Source organism: Ahaetulla prasina, chromosome 2 (genome assembly GCF_028640845.1).
Source record: "Ahaetulla prasina isolate Xishuangbanna chromosome 2, ASM2864084v1, whole genome shotgun sequence".
In the NCBI taxonomy this organism is placed as follows: Eukaryota; Metazoa; Chordata; class Lepidosauria; order Squamata; family Colubridae; genus Ahaetulla; species Ahaetulla prasina.
In genome coordinates this window covers 8,816,588-8,830,046 of record NC_080540.1, presented here as the reverse complement: position 1 = coordinate 8,830,046, position 13,459 = coordinate 8,816,588, and the positions used below count along the sequence as shown (strand labels likewise).

The 13,459-nt window shown below is 43.7% G+C and overlaps 1 pseudogene; it reads left to right on the top strand.

Moving 5' to 3' along the window:
- The first annotated feature begins 3,557 nt into the window (after window positions 1-3,557).
- LOC131189624 (zinc finger protein 850-like) lies at window positions 3,558-13,276 on the top strand (annotated as a pseudogene).
- Window positions 13,277-13,459: the final 183 nt, after the last annotated feature.

Here is a 13,459-nt window from a genome sequence, read left to right as displayed (position 1 = left end):
CTGATGGCCTGGTCAATGGGGGAGGGCCAGGGAAACGGGAGGAAATGAAAACTTGATGCAGGACTACTCAGATCCAGCTTTGCTGACACTGTAACCACTTATATTTACTAAAAGAACCTTTCACTTCAAAGAATGGACTCGTGGGTTTTTCTTTGCTAAATGTCTAAGTCGGGACAAGCCTGATATTAAGCTAGATCTGCAGTAGTGGTCAACCCAAAGATGCACCTCTACCATGGGGATTGTGCACGACCTGTCTATACATGAAAATGGGCAGGAGGAGATGGAGGCTTGGGAGAACCTCACTTCAGGACCTCAAGAGGGGAGGCAGAGGTCTGCAACGACCAACCAAAGCCCTGATGGTTGTTGGGGATTGGCAGGAAGGACAACTGGGAGGAAAAGCCCTCGGGAGTAACTCACCCAGGGAAGACGAGGAGGTCACCAAAAACCTATGTCAGGGAAAAGGAGTGCAGAGCAGCGAGAGACAAGCCAAACCACAACAGTGTCCTTTTCAAATAAGTGTGAATCCCTGGCTTGGCTGGCACCACTGGTTGCCTAACTGATGCCAAACGATGGCACGGCTGCACCTGCTACAGTGGCACCTGTTCCCCCCCAAGAATAGCGTCAGCACCATTAGGCCAACGACTGATGCTGGTGTGGGTATTACCAAGGAGAAGGGGGCACAGACCTTTGTCAGGGAAAAAGGACTAATTATTAAGCATAGCTGCACTTAATAACAATTGATCAGACAGCACACCATAAAGCATCTCACATAGGATCCAGAGGTTTATTAGAATTTAAAGTATAGCAAACAAAGCCTTTACTGAGTGTTGGTAGCCCATGGCTCCAGAGCCGCATGTGGCTCCTTGACCCCTCTCCTGTGGCTCCCTGCCAACCCAGTCGTGCGACCTGCTCTCTGCCCTGAGAAGGTGTGAATCTCTCCGCACTGCCCATGACTGGCTGCTTTTTGCAATTCCATGTCCTTCATGGGCAGTTCCGTGGCAGCCGTGGCCCCCTTCATATCAGCTCAGGAAGGAGGGGAATGGGGAGGAACAGCCCCTGCCGCCAGATGCAGGGAAGGAAGAGCTCCAGCTCTCCTGCACTGTGTGGCTATCACCTGAGCATGCAGCAGGAGGAGGAGTTGCCACTGCTGTTCTCCCAGCCTGGGAGGGTATCCCACTTGTGCGCTCCCGCTGTTTCAACTCCTACCCTCAAAACGACGCTACAGAGCACTGCACACCAGAACAACTAGACACAAGAACAGTGTTTTCCCAAATGCCATCACTCTGCTAAACAAATAATTCCCTCAACACTGTCAAAGTAGTTACTAAGTCTGCATTACTATTAATCTTCTCATTGTTCCTATTGCCCATCTCCTCCCACTTATGACTATATGACTAACCTTGTTGCAGGTATCCTTAAGATTTATATTGACTGTTTCCCTATGACTATCATTAAGTGTTGTACTTTATGATTCTTGATGAATGTATCTTTTCTTTTATGTACACCAAGAGCGTATGCACCAAGTAAAATTCCTTGTGTGTCCAGTCGCCCTTGGCCAATGAAGAATTCTATTCTATTCTATTCTAAAAAAAAAGGTTCCGACGATCACAGCTGTGGCGTGCGAGCTTGGGAACCTTTTAAAAAACTTTTTTAAAGCATTTTTTACTACCGGTTCTCCGGAACCAGTAGTTAAAAATGCTTTTAAAAAGTAAAAAAAAAAAAAGGTTCCAATGATTGCACACCACAGTTGTGATTGTCAGAACTTATTTTACTTTTTTAAAGCATTTTTACTACTGGTTCTGCAGAAAAAAATGCTTTAAAAACATTTTTAAAAAGGTTCCCAAGCTTGTACACCACAGCTGATTCCCCCTCGCTGTTCTACTTACCTTCCCAAGCCTCCTTTTGGCATGTATTGCACATGCGTGTGCACAGTGCATGTGCACCCACTTAGCGAGCATCATACATGCGCAGCCAGCAAACTGGTGGCAAACCGGTTCAGATTTCACCACTGGGTTGAACCCCTTCATTGTGGTAGCCCCTCAAATATTGGAACACTGCTCTCATCTCACTATCATCTCATTTTATTTTAATGTGAATTTTAGATCTTTTGTCCACACATTCTCCCATTGTTTAAGCATTATATTATATGCAAAACATGCCTTTAAAGTAGGGGTGTCAAACTCAAGGCCCAAGGGTCAGATCTGGCCCATAGGGCTGCCCTGGAAACAGCGAAGGGCTGGCCCTCGGTGCCTCTGCCAACAAAAGCAGACTTTGTGAGGGCCACGCGTGGGTCTTCCCTAATGCCATTTTTGTTGGCAGAGGGTTGTAGGAGGCCATCATAGCTGAAAACGGAGCTCAGGAGGCCATTTTCTCTGGCAGAGCGCTTGGGCCACCACAGGCGCCCCTGACACGAGTGACATCGTGCTCGCCATGCCCACCCTGGCCACGTCCACGCCACCCCCAGCAAGATCAAATACAACCCTGGTACGGCCATCTATGAAATCGAGTTTGACATCCCTGCCTTATACCGCTCCAGGCAATTGGCTGTCCAATCTCCTCTTAAAAACCCCCACTGATGGAGCACTCACAACTTCTAGAGCAGGGCTGTCAAACTCAATTTCATTGAGGGCCACATCAGGGTTGTGTTTGACCTCAGGGGGGGCGTGGCCAGGGGGCATGGCCACCTCAACGCCACTCATCAATCGTGTTTGGGGCACCTGTATTGGCCTGAGCGCTCTGCCAGTGAAAACAGATTGGGCAGGCCGCACGTGGTCCTCCCGAGCTCCATTTTTGCTGGCAGAGTCACCATGGGCATCCTTTGCTGCTTCCAGGGAAGTCTCGCCGGCCAAATGTAACCACCCCGTGACAACTGTTTAAGGCTGCACATACAAACAAGACCTTTATCAACTTTTATGATGCAGCATCTGCCTAATCTTGTGAAGCTGGGGTAAGCATCGCTGTTCAAGCTTCCCTCAGTCGCAAATAGTTTTGGGGAGTTATCCTGCACCCCCAAGAGAAAGAACTGGCTGGAATAGTTTCCACTGATCCTCAAGGGAGGTGCACTTTTTCCCTGCCTGATGGTGCATTGTGTTCCCCCCCACGGATGCTTTCCCTTGGTTCAGTTCCTGCAAGAGAAGCTCCTGGCTGAGTTGGAGTGACAATGAGGGCGTCCCTACCAGGCCCCAAAGGACAGACTAGGGTTAGAGCCTTCCATTCAACAGCTTGACTGTTACAGCTTCAATCATTTGCTAAGGCAGGTTTCCAAGGCTTATCTTGCATGCCCCCAGATGTAAAACTGGCTGGAACAGTCTTCAGCAGCCCCCAAGGGAGGCGCACTTTCAGGTTGCTTATTATACGTCATTCCCCTCCTTTGCTTTCGTGGGAGCAAGAGGGAAAACGAGTGTGCCCTCTTGGCAGACCTGAAAGAAAAGGTATCGGATAGACTGTCAGGGACGAAAGCTATTCCTGGGCTCCTTGGGAGTCGAATACGACTTGATGGCACCGAAGGAACCACGGAATCCACGAAAGCTTCAGGGTAAAGATAGGACGAGGGTGATTTTCAACCTTATGTCGCTAGATGGCGCCCTACAAAGAAGCAACGCGCGTCTAGAAAGCAGAGAATGAGAGTACAGCAGTGGCATCGCTACTATTGACGTTACACCGGAAGGAGAGAGGCGGAGCTGGAACAAATTGGAACGATAGAGTACTAGATTGCTAGAGAGGAGGATGACAGGAAGTTCCTCTTCCGGCTCACCCACGGGAGGAGGATGGCTTCGGCGGAGCCTCTTGTGCTGCTTGGAGGGTGGAAGCGGCTCCTGGGAGGTGAGTGGAGGGAAGGTCGGAGGAGAAGCCGGGAGCAAGTCGGGCCTTTTCCTTTCCTCCACGGCCTGGAAGCAGCGAAAGGGACGAGAATGGAACATCTGGGCTGCTGCTGCTGCTGCATCTTCTTTCTCTCCCCGAATAGAATAGAATAGAATTTTTTATTTTTATCCTTTTGCTGCAGGATTTAAAGTTGCCGCCTGTGATTTTCTGCTGGCGGATTTGGGAGATTTAAAGAAATCTTGATGTATATATTTCATATTTCTTAAAAAAAACAAACCACCTCCTTCACCCTCCCCGTAACCCTTGGATCCTTGTGGTTTTATTTGATAATCTGGTTTTCCTGGCAAGTGAGGAGTTTTGTGGGCAAAAGGGACGTTTGCATTGGATTTGTTCCCCATTTCATCTCTCAGTGTCCCCACTTTTCAAAAAATAGATTAAAAGATTTGGGCGAATCCACTTCTGAGTCTTTTTATTTATTTATGTATTTATTTATTTATTCATATTTTTATATCGCCCTTCTCCGAAGACTCAGGGCGGTGTACAGCCAATAAAACAACAGAAATCCTAAACAAATTAAAATACTATAACAAGTTTAAAAATCTGATTCAACCGCTGTATATTTAAAATATTAGCTAAAAATTTTTCAAAAACTAAAACCCTATTAAAACCTGCTAAAAACCCCCCTACTAAAATCAGACTGAAACACACACAATTGTTTACATGAGTAAATTCTTAGGAGTGTATTTCTGTGCCAATAGGAGAACACATTCAGTCCATTCAGAGAGTATTCAGACCCCTTTCACTTCTGTCAATTTTGTTATCCTGCAGCCTGATTTTACACTTGTTGAAATTCATTTTTTCTCATTCATGTCTCAGATTTTCAATTTAAAATTTAGTTCTTTTATAGATTGCTCTCTGCTTTTTTTTACAAACAGCTTTGCAAAGAGATCAAGAGGCTTCTGTGAAATAATTAGAAAGATAAATGAATTTTAGGTCAAGAGAACAGGCCTGGGAGCTCTAAGAACTGCCTGCAGAGCATTTTGGGGAAGAGAGATTCGTGTGCACAAGAGGCAGGTTGGTTGAGCTCCAAAGAGGCTTCTGTTGTTGGAGTAAAATGCCCTGTGGAGAGTTTTTCTTTATATTCTATTGATCCAGTCCTGCTTCCTCTAGTTATTCCATTACCATCTTCCCTTTCCAATTTTCAGTTTTTCTCCAAATTCTGTCTCTTTAAGGCACAGAATTTCTCTGTATCTTTCCACCTTTGCTTTTATAGCATTCCCTTTCTGTAAAGCCAACAAGCATGGTATGTAAGTTGGCATTGTCATATGACATCATGCTTAAGGATTGGGCTACTTACTGACAAAGATGCCAGTCCCAATTTGCTGTCAGTAAGTGAGCACTACTTGAATTCGGATGTCACCAGAGTGGTTGTGGAAAATATATTCTGCCCTTACGTGGAGCTGAGGACTTCCATGGGCAAAACTAGTACATGAAATCTTGCAGAGGCTTTAGGTATCATTTCATCAGGTTAAAAACCCACACCTCTAAAATTAGCTCAGAAGATTTTACTGTAATCATTTTGGGATCATTTGCAGGCTAAAAACACAGGGATTTTCCACATACATACAGTTATAGGTGTGCGTATTTGTATTTCTCTCTGTGTGCATATATTTCCAACTGTACAATCTATCCCCAGCATTTCCAGATACATCTGATGATAAACCTTTGTACTGCTGATAATTTGTGAATCATCAGAGTGAAAAAGAGAAATTAATGACCGAATGGATATTTGAACTTGGACACAAATGTGTCAATTCTTAACTAATGTAAGAGGTTATTCTTTATTGTGGCATGTTTATTTATTTATTGTAATGTATACTTTTTTTCACATCTTCTGGAACCATTTTATAAACAATTAAAGTTACATTTTCCTTTGAATCTTATAGACAAAGAAGATGTCAATAAGAGCACTCTGGAAAACAGAGAATAACAAGCAACATTGGAACAGAAAATAAAGCCAGCCAGAAATCAAAATATTTTCCATTTCCTTCAGAAAACCACAAAATTCTTCTCCTTTTCCAGCAGTTGAGAGACAAAAGGAGAGAAATTAAGAGGAGATTTCAAGCTAGAAAAAGTGGAATCTGAAAAATTCAAGAATACGTTACATGAAAGATCAAGGGAGATTATATTTCATTCAGAAAAAGAGTGGAAGTGAGCGGGGAGAAAAAGGTCTATTTGATAGCCACATAGGGCTGACAGTGATGCAGGCCTGGCCTTGTGAGGAGGAGAACAGCTGGAATTAAAGCATGAGTAAACAAATGATCACATGTATATTAGACCTCAAGAATATCAATGTTGGAAAAGCTCCTATTGTAGGAAAAGTACAGATTGTAAATCACAACTGATTATGCATGAGAGAATCCACATTGTAGAAAAGCCATAGCAATGCTATAAATGTGAGAAATGGTTTACTCTGAACAGCTCTCTTGTGGTTCATCGAAGGACATATATAGGACAGACGGCCTGCAAATTCTTTCAATGTGGTAAATACTTTAGCAAGCATCAAGGACTTACACCAGGGAGAAGCTATAAGTGCCCAGTTTGAGAGAAAAGTTTCATTAGAAATTCCCACCTGATGAGACACCTGAAGACTCACCCCGGGGAGAACCCCTTTGAATGTCCTGATTGTGGGGAAATTTTCAGTTACAATTCCACCCTGGTAATATACCAGAAGACTCACATGGGAGAGACACCCTTTGCATGTCTTGACTGTGGGAAAAGTTCCAGTCAGAATTCCCACCTGGTAGTACACCAGAGGGCTCACACAGGAGAGAAACCATATGAGTGTCCAGAGTGTGGGAAATTCTTCAGTCATAATTCCAGCTTAATGACACACCAGAGGACTCACACAGGAGAAAAACCTTATGAATGTTCAGAGTGTGGGAAATGTTTCAGTAAAAATTCCAACCTGGTGACACACCAGACGACTCACACGGGAGACAAACCGCATGTGTGTCCAGAGTGTGGGAAAAGTTTCAGTCATAATTCCAGACTCCTGACACACCAGAGGACTCATACAGGAGAGAAACCATATGAGTGTCCAGAATGTGGGAAAAGTTTCAGTCATAAGTGGACCCTGGTGACACACCAGAGGACTCACACAGGGGACAAACCGTATGAATGTCCAGAATGTGGGAAAAGTTTCAGTCAGAATTCCAGCCTCGTGACACACCAGAGGATTCATTCCCAGGACATATTGTATGAATGTCCAGAGTGTAAGAAAAGGTTCAGTAATAATACCAGCCTGGTAACACACCAAACAACTCACAAAGGAGAGAAACAGTATGAGTGTCCTGAGTGTGGAAAAGTTTCAGATGGAATTCCATTTGGTATCACATCAGAAGACTCACATGGGAGAGAAGCCTATGAGTGTTCAGAGTGTGGGAAAAGGTTCAGTAATAATGCCAGCCTGGTGACACCAGAGGGCTCACACAGGAGAGAAACCATATGAGTGTCCAGAGTGTGGGAAATTCTTCAGTCATAATTCCAGCTTAATGACACACCAGAGGACTCACACAGGAGAAAAACCTTATGAATGTTCAGAGTGTGGGAAATGTTTCAGTAAAAATTCCAACCTGGTGACACACCAGACGACTCACACGGGAGACAAACCGCATGTGTGTCCAGAGTGTGGGAAAAGTTTCAGTCATAATTCCAGACTCCTGACACACCAGAGGACTCATACAGGAGAGAAACCATATGAGTGTCCAGAATGTGGGAAAAGTTTCAGTCATAAGTGGACCCTGGTGACACACCAGAGGACTCACACAGGGGACAAACCGTATGAATGTCCAGAATGTGGGAAAAGTTTCAGTCAGAATTCCAGCCTCGTGACACACCAGAGGATTCATTCCCAGGACATATTGTATGAATGTCCAGAGTGTAAGAAAAGGTTCAGTAATAATACCAGCCTGGTAACACACCAAACAACTCACAAAGGAGAGAAACAGTATGAGTGTCCTGAGTGTGGAAAAAGTTTCAGATGGAATTCCCATTTGGTATCACATCAGAAGACTCACATGGGAGAGAAGCCCTATGAGTGTTCAGAGTGTGGGAAAAGGTTCAGTAATAATGCCAGCCTGGTGACACACCAGAGGACTCACACAGGAGAAAAACCATATGAATGTCCAGAGTGTGGGAAATGTTTCAGTAGGAATTCCAACCTGGTGACACATCAGAGGACTCACACGGGAGAGAAACCGTATGAGTGCCCAGAGTGTGGAAAAAGTTTCAGTCATAAGTGCAGCCTGGTGACGCATCAGAGGACTCACACAGGGGACAAACCGTATGAATGTCCAGATTGTTGCAAAAGTTTCAGTCAGAATTCCCACCTGGTGACACATCAGAGGACTCATTGCCAGGACAAATTGTATGAATGTCCAGAGTGTAAGAAAAGATTCAGTAATAATGCCAGCCTCTTGACACATCAGAGGACTCACACAGGAGAGAAACCGTATGAGTGTCTAGAGTGTGGGAAAGGGTTCAGTCATAAATGCACCCTGGTGACACACCAGAGGACTCACACAGGGGGCAAACTGTATGAATGTCCAGATTGTTGCAAAAGTTTCAGTCAGAATTCCAACATGGTGACACACCAGAGGACTCACTCAGGAGACAAACCGTATGTGTGTCCAGAGTGCGGGAAAAGTTTCAGTCATAATTGCAGACTTGTGACACACCAGAGGACACACACAGGAGAGAAACCATATGAGTGTCCCGAGTGTGGGAAAAGTTTCAGTCATAAGTGCACCCTGGTGACACACCAGAGGACTCACACAGGGGACAAACCATATGAATGTCCAGATTGTTGCAAAAGTTTCAGTCAGAATTCCCACCTGGTGACGCACCAGAGGACTCATTCCCAGGACAAACTGTATGAATGTCCAGAGTGTAAGAAAAGATTCAGTAATAATGCCAACCTCATGACACATCAGAGGACTCACACAGGAGAGAAACCGTATGAGTGTCCAGAGTGTGGGAAAAGGTTCAGTCATATTTCCAGTCTGATAAGACACCAGAGGACTCACACGGGACAAATGGTATGAATGTCCAGGCAAAAGTTTCAGTCAGAATTCCCACCTGGTTACACACCAGAGGACTCATACCCTGGAGAAACTATATCAGTGATAGCTAATATTTTCCGGGCTGAGTGCCCAAAGCGCACCCGATTGCCCAAAATGCAATGCGTGCACAACCTGAACACCAGCTGGGCAGTGGGAGGCACACGCGCAGGCACAGCAGAGCTGAGCTCGGGCCATCAGAGAGGGTGCTTGCGTGCCACTTCTGGCATGTGTGCCACAGGTTCGCCATCACAGAACTATATGAATGTCCTGAGTGTGGCAAAAGTTTCAGATGAAATTCTCACTTGGTATCACATGAGAAGACTCACACGGGAGTCAACGACCGTTCATATGACGGTCTGGCCATTGCTCTCTGGTAGTTCCCCAATGAAGACAGTGGCCATCTCCTCCCACTGGGGTGTGTTGACCATGGAATATAGGAGGTCAGGTGGTTTTCCTATATGGGGTTTTGTGGTCGCACAGACCAGGAAGCGGTTGACGTAATCCTTTATGTCGCACAGACCAGGAAGCGGTTGACGTAATCCTTTATGTCATGTGGCATCCTGGATCACCAGAACTGTCTTTTGGCCAAATGCAGGGTGTTTAGGAAACCGAAGTATCCAGCCTGTTTTATATCATGGCACCTCTATAGCACTTGCGACCTCAGGGAGTAGGACAAGTATAATTTACTGCCATTCCATGCCACCCCATCCCGATTAGTGAGCAGGGTCCGCTGCTCCAAGAACCAAAGGTCCGTTAGCAGTTTAGTTTGTAACCAACAAATCGATTCATCTACACTCTCAACTGGTCGCCAGGCTGAGATCTGTGTGGCCTGTTGTGTTGAAGGGGGAATAATGGTGTGCAGCACCTCTTCCCTGTGACTTGTATTAGATAACACATCCGCCAGGAAGTTCCTTCCCCCAGGGATGTATTTCAAGGTGAAACGAAAACGTTGGAAGTACTGTGCCCACTGCACCTGTTTGGGTGACAGATGCCATGGGCTTGGAGTGCCTTGAGATTTTTATGGTCTGTCCACACCGCAAATAGCACTTTACTCCCCTACAGGAGAAGGTGCCATGTCATGAGGGCCCACTGGACCATGAAAGCCTCCTCCCAGATGGCCCAACGCCATTAGCTTTTGATGAGTTTCCGGGAATACATACGTCTGTAGCTTCCCCTGTTCGTTCGCCTGGACTACAAACACTTGGTCAAGATCCAGATGTTTCAGCATCAGCTCTTTGGCGAACAGGCTTTTAGGCAGAGGTGGGTTTCAGCCAGTTCGGACCGGTTTGGGTAAACCGGTTTTTAAATTTTTGCGCAGTTCAGAGAACTGGCTAATTGCACCACTGGCTGGCCCCGCCTGCCCCGCCCAGTCACTCCTTATCTTGCGTCGCCCGCCTTAGCCACGACAAATAAGCTGCTGTTCTCTGGCTTTCTCGTTCGCTAGCTTGCTTGCCTTGACCATGTGGCTCCCACAGCCCAGCCCACTTGCCTGCCTCCCGCATGGCCCAGGTTCCTGCCTGTCTGGTGAGCCTTCCTTTGCCTCTTTGCTGGTGTGAAGGACCTGTCACAGAGCCTTCCTAGGGCTCCCCTGGCTTCGAACAGGCTGAAATGGAGGGTCTCAGGACCCGACACCCCCCCCTCCCATGCCAAGTCCAGGCCTTCTTAGGGCTCGCCTGGCCCGTTACAGGATGAAATGGAGGGTCCCTGGACCCGATCCACCCTCCCCACCCCATTTCCCGTGGCTTTACTGTGCTTACATTTCGAAGGGCTGAGCCATGTGACAGAGAAGCCAAAATCTTTTATTCAGAAGCTGGTGAAGCTGTAAGAACATGAGATGTAAGGAAAACAGCTTTCCCCATCTGAATAAAAAGACTTTAGTTTCTCTGCCATGAGGGCCTGTAGGCTTAGTTTGGACCCAATCTGCTTGCTGCTGACTGGCTAATTCGAATGAGCAGCTTCAGGGATTGGGGCATGGCAGCCAATCAACAAGGCCCTTCCCTTTCATTGGCTGCTGCTGCCTCAATCCCTGAAGCAGGAGGCTGCTGTGGCCCAGTCCAGGCCTCTAGGCCTGCTGGCCACATGTCCCCCGCCAAGTCTTTTACTCAGAAGCTGATGAAAATGTTTTCCTTAAATTTCACCTTCTTACAGCTTCACCACCATCTGAATAAAACACTCTGGCTTCTCTCCCAGTAGGTCAGCCTCTTCTGGACCTCTGGAGATCTTCAAAAAAGTAAGATCTTCAAAAAGTAAATAATAAAGTAAATGGGATGATTAACATTTCCATTATTTTCAGTGGGAAGCAAAGGTAATTAAGTTAGCATGAATGTACTGTAACCTATTAAGGTTATGTTTAAAAATATAAAAGAACTGTATGTTAAAAATGTCCCTGATTTGCAACTAAATCAATTATGTCCATCCTTTGATTTTTGCAGCAAATTATACGTAATTGTTTAGATAGAAGCAAAGTGAATATTCATTGAGAATCAATCTGTTTCTTCAGAGTAGTTCCTCTCTTATCATCTTCTAAAACTCTACTCCTTAACTGATTTTTCTTAATAATTTGTCTGTTTAGAACAACATAAAGGAAACAGAAAAAAGGCAACAGAATTCCTAAGGGAGCAAAATCCCTACAGCTATATAATGAATTGTCTCTAAAGTGGTTTTATTACCACGGTAAAAAGCAGTAAAAAACAACCTTTAAAATACAGCTATTACTGTTTCCAAAATATATACTGGTACTTACTAAATTTTTAGAAGGTACCTATGTTAACAGATAGTTGCTTCCATTAGCAGAAGAACAGTTTCCAATATAGGGGGGAATAATCACAAATCCAGCAAGTTTTCATTTTTGCTTGAGAGCCTGTGAGAAGCCTTTTGCTAATGTTAGAATGAGACTTCACCGAACAACTAATACAGTTTCGTCTTTTTGTAGTTCTTGAAATCCATGTCACAGAATTCAGTGTTTCAAAGGTAGTCATATCATTTTAGCCATTTTTGACATAAGATTGCCAGATTTAAAAATTCTGAGTGTTTAAACATTTCATGGAAAAGTCTTTTTATAATGCTACAAATCAAGCATTGTACATTAGGCTTGTCAAATTTCTTTCTTTTTTTTTTTAAAAAAAGTTTTTTATTTTATTTCTTATAAACACATTGTAAATGTACATTCTCTTATTCATGGTTAATCACACATATGCATATATTTTTTAAAGAAAGAAAAAAAATCTAATGTTTAATTACATTCAGGTTGCTCTTCTACCCTTTCTTTTCTCTCATTTTTCAACAAACCTTCTTTCTTTCCCTTCCCTACCTTCTTCTCTCCTCTCCTACTTTCTTCTTTCCTCCTCTCTTCCTCTTCCCTACTTCCCCTTCCTTTCCCTCACTCCTTCCTTCCTTCTCCCCCCTATCTAACCTTCTCTCCTACTCTTTTCCCCTATCCTTTCTTCCTCTCCTTTTCCCTTTCTTCCATTCCTCTCTCTCCTTCTCCTCTCCTATCTTACCCTCTACTCCTGTCTCCTTTCTTTCTCCTTTGTTGTCCAATATTTCTCCCCTTGGTAACCGAGCAGCCCCAATTTTCTATTAATATATACTTCCCCCCCCCCCAATTTTACCCATTACACATCTTTCATCATAATTGTACATTTAAATAATAACATTCTTTTTTTCCCCATCCCCCTGTTCTATTTACTGTGGTGTCATCTGGGTTTCTATTTCCTTTTGTCTTCTCTCTCATTTAACTTTACCTTGTCTGTTTTATTAATCTGTCATCTTTTATTCTTATTTCTTTTCTAACCATACATAAAATCTTCCCCAAGTCTTGAAATACACCAAGTCCTCTTTATCTTTTATTCTTAATGTTAATCTGTTCATTTCTGCACAGTCTAAAATCTTCTTTATTACTTCACCTTCTGACAGGATTTTTTCTACCTTCCAATTTTGCGCAAATACAATTCTTGATGCTGTTATTATGTGTATGATTAAATATGTATCTTCTTTACTATATCTCTCTGGTAAAATACCCAATAAAAAAAATCTCTGGTTTTAATTCTGTACGCTGATGTAACATTTCCTCTAACCATGTCTATATTCTAAACCAATAATTTTTTGCTTCTGTACATGACCACTACATATGATAATATGATCCCGCCAAATGTGAACATTTCCAACATTTAGCTGATTTATCCTTAAACATTTTTGCTAACCTTTCTGGTCGCATATGCCATCTATAAAACATTTTATATAGATTTTCTTTATATGCAGTTGCCATTGTTCATTTATAATTCCTTTCCCATAGTTGTTGCCATCTAATTCTATTGTATAACCAAAATTTTTCGCCCATGTTATCATTGTCTCTTTTACTTCTTCATCTTCTGATCTAATTTGCAATAAGTAATTATACAGTTTTTTAATATTTTTTTATCTGTTCCAGTCATTATCTCATCCAACTCTGATTTTCCCAAATTAAAACTATATTGTTTCAAGTCTTTATCATGTCTTGATTGTAATTGCAATTG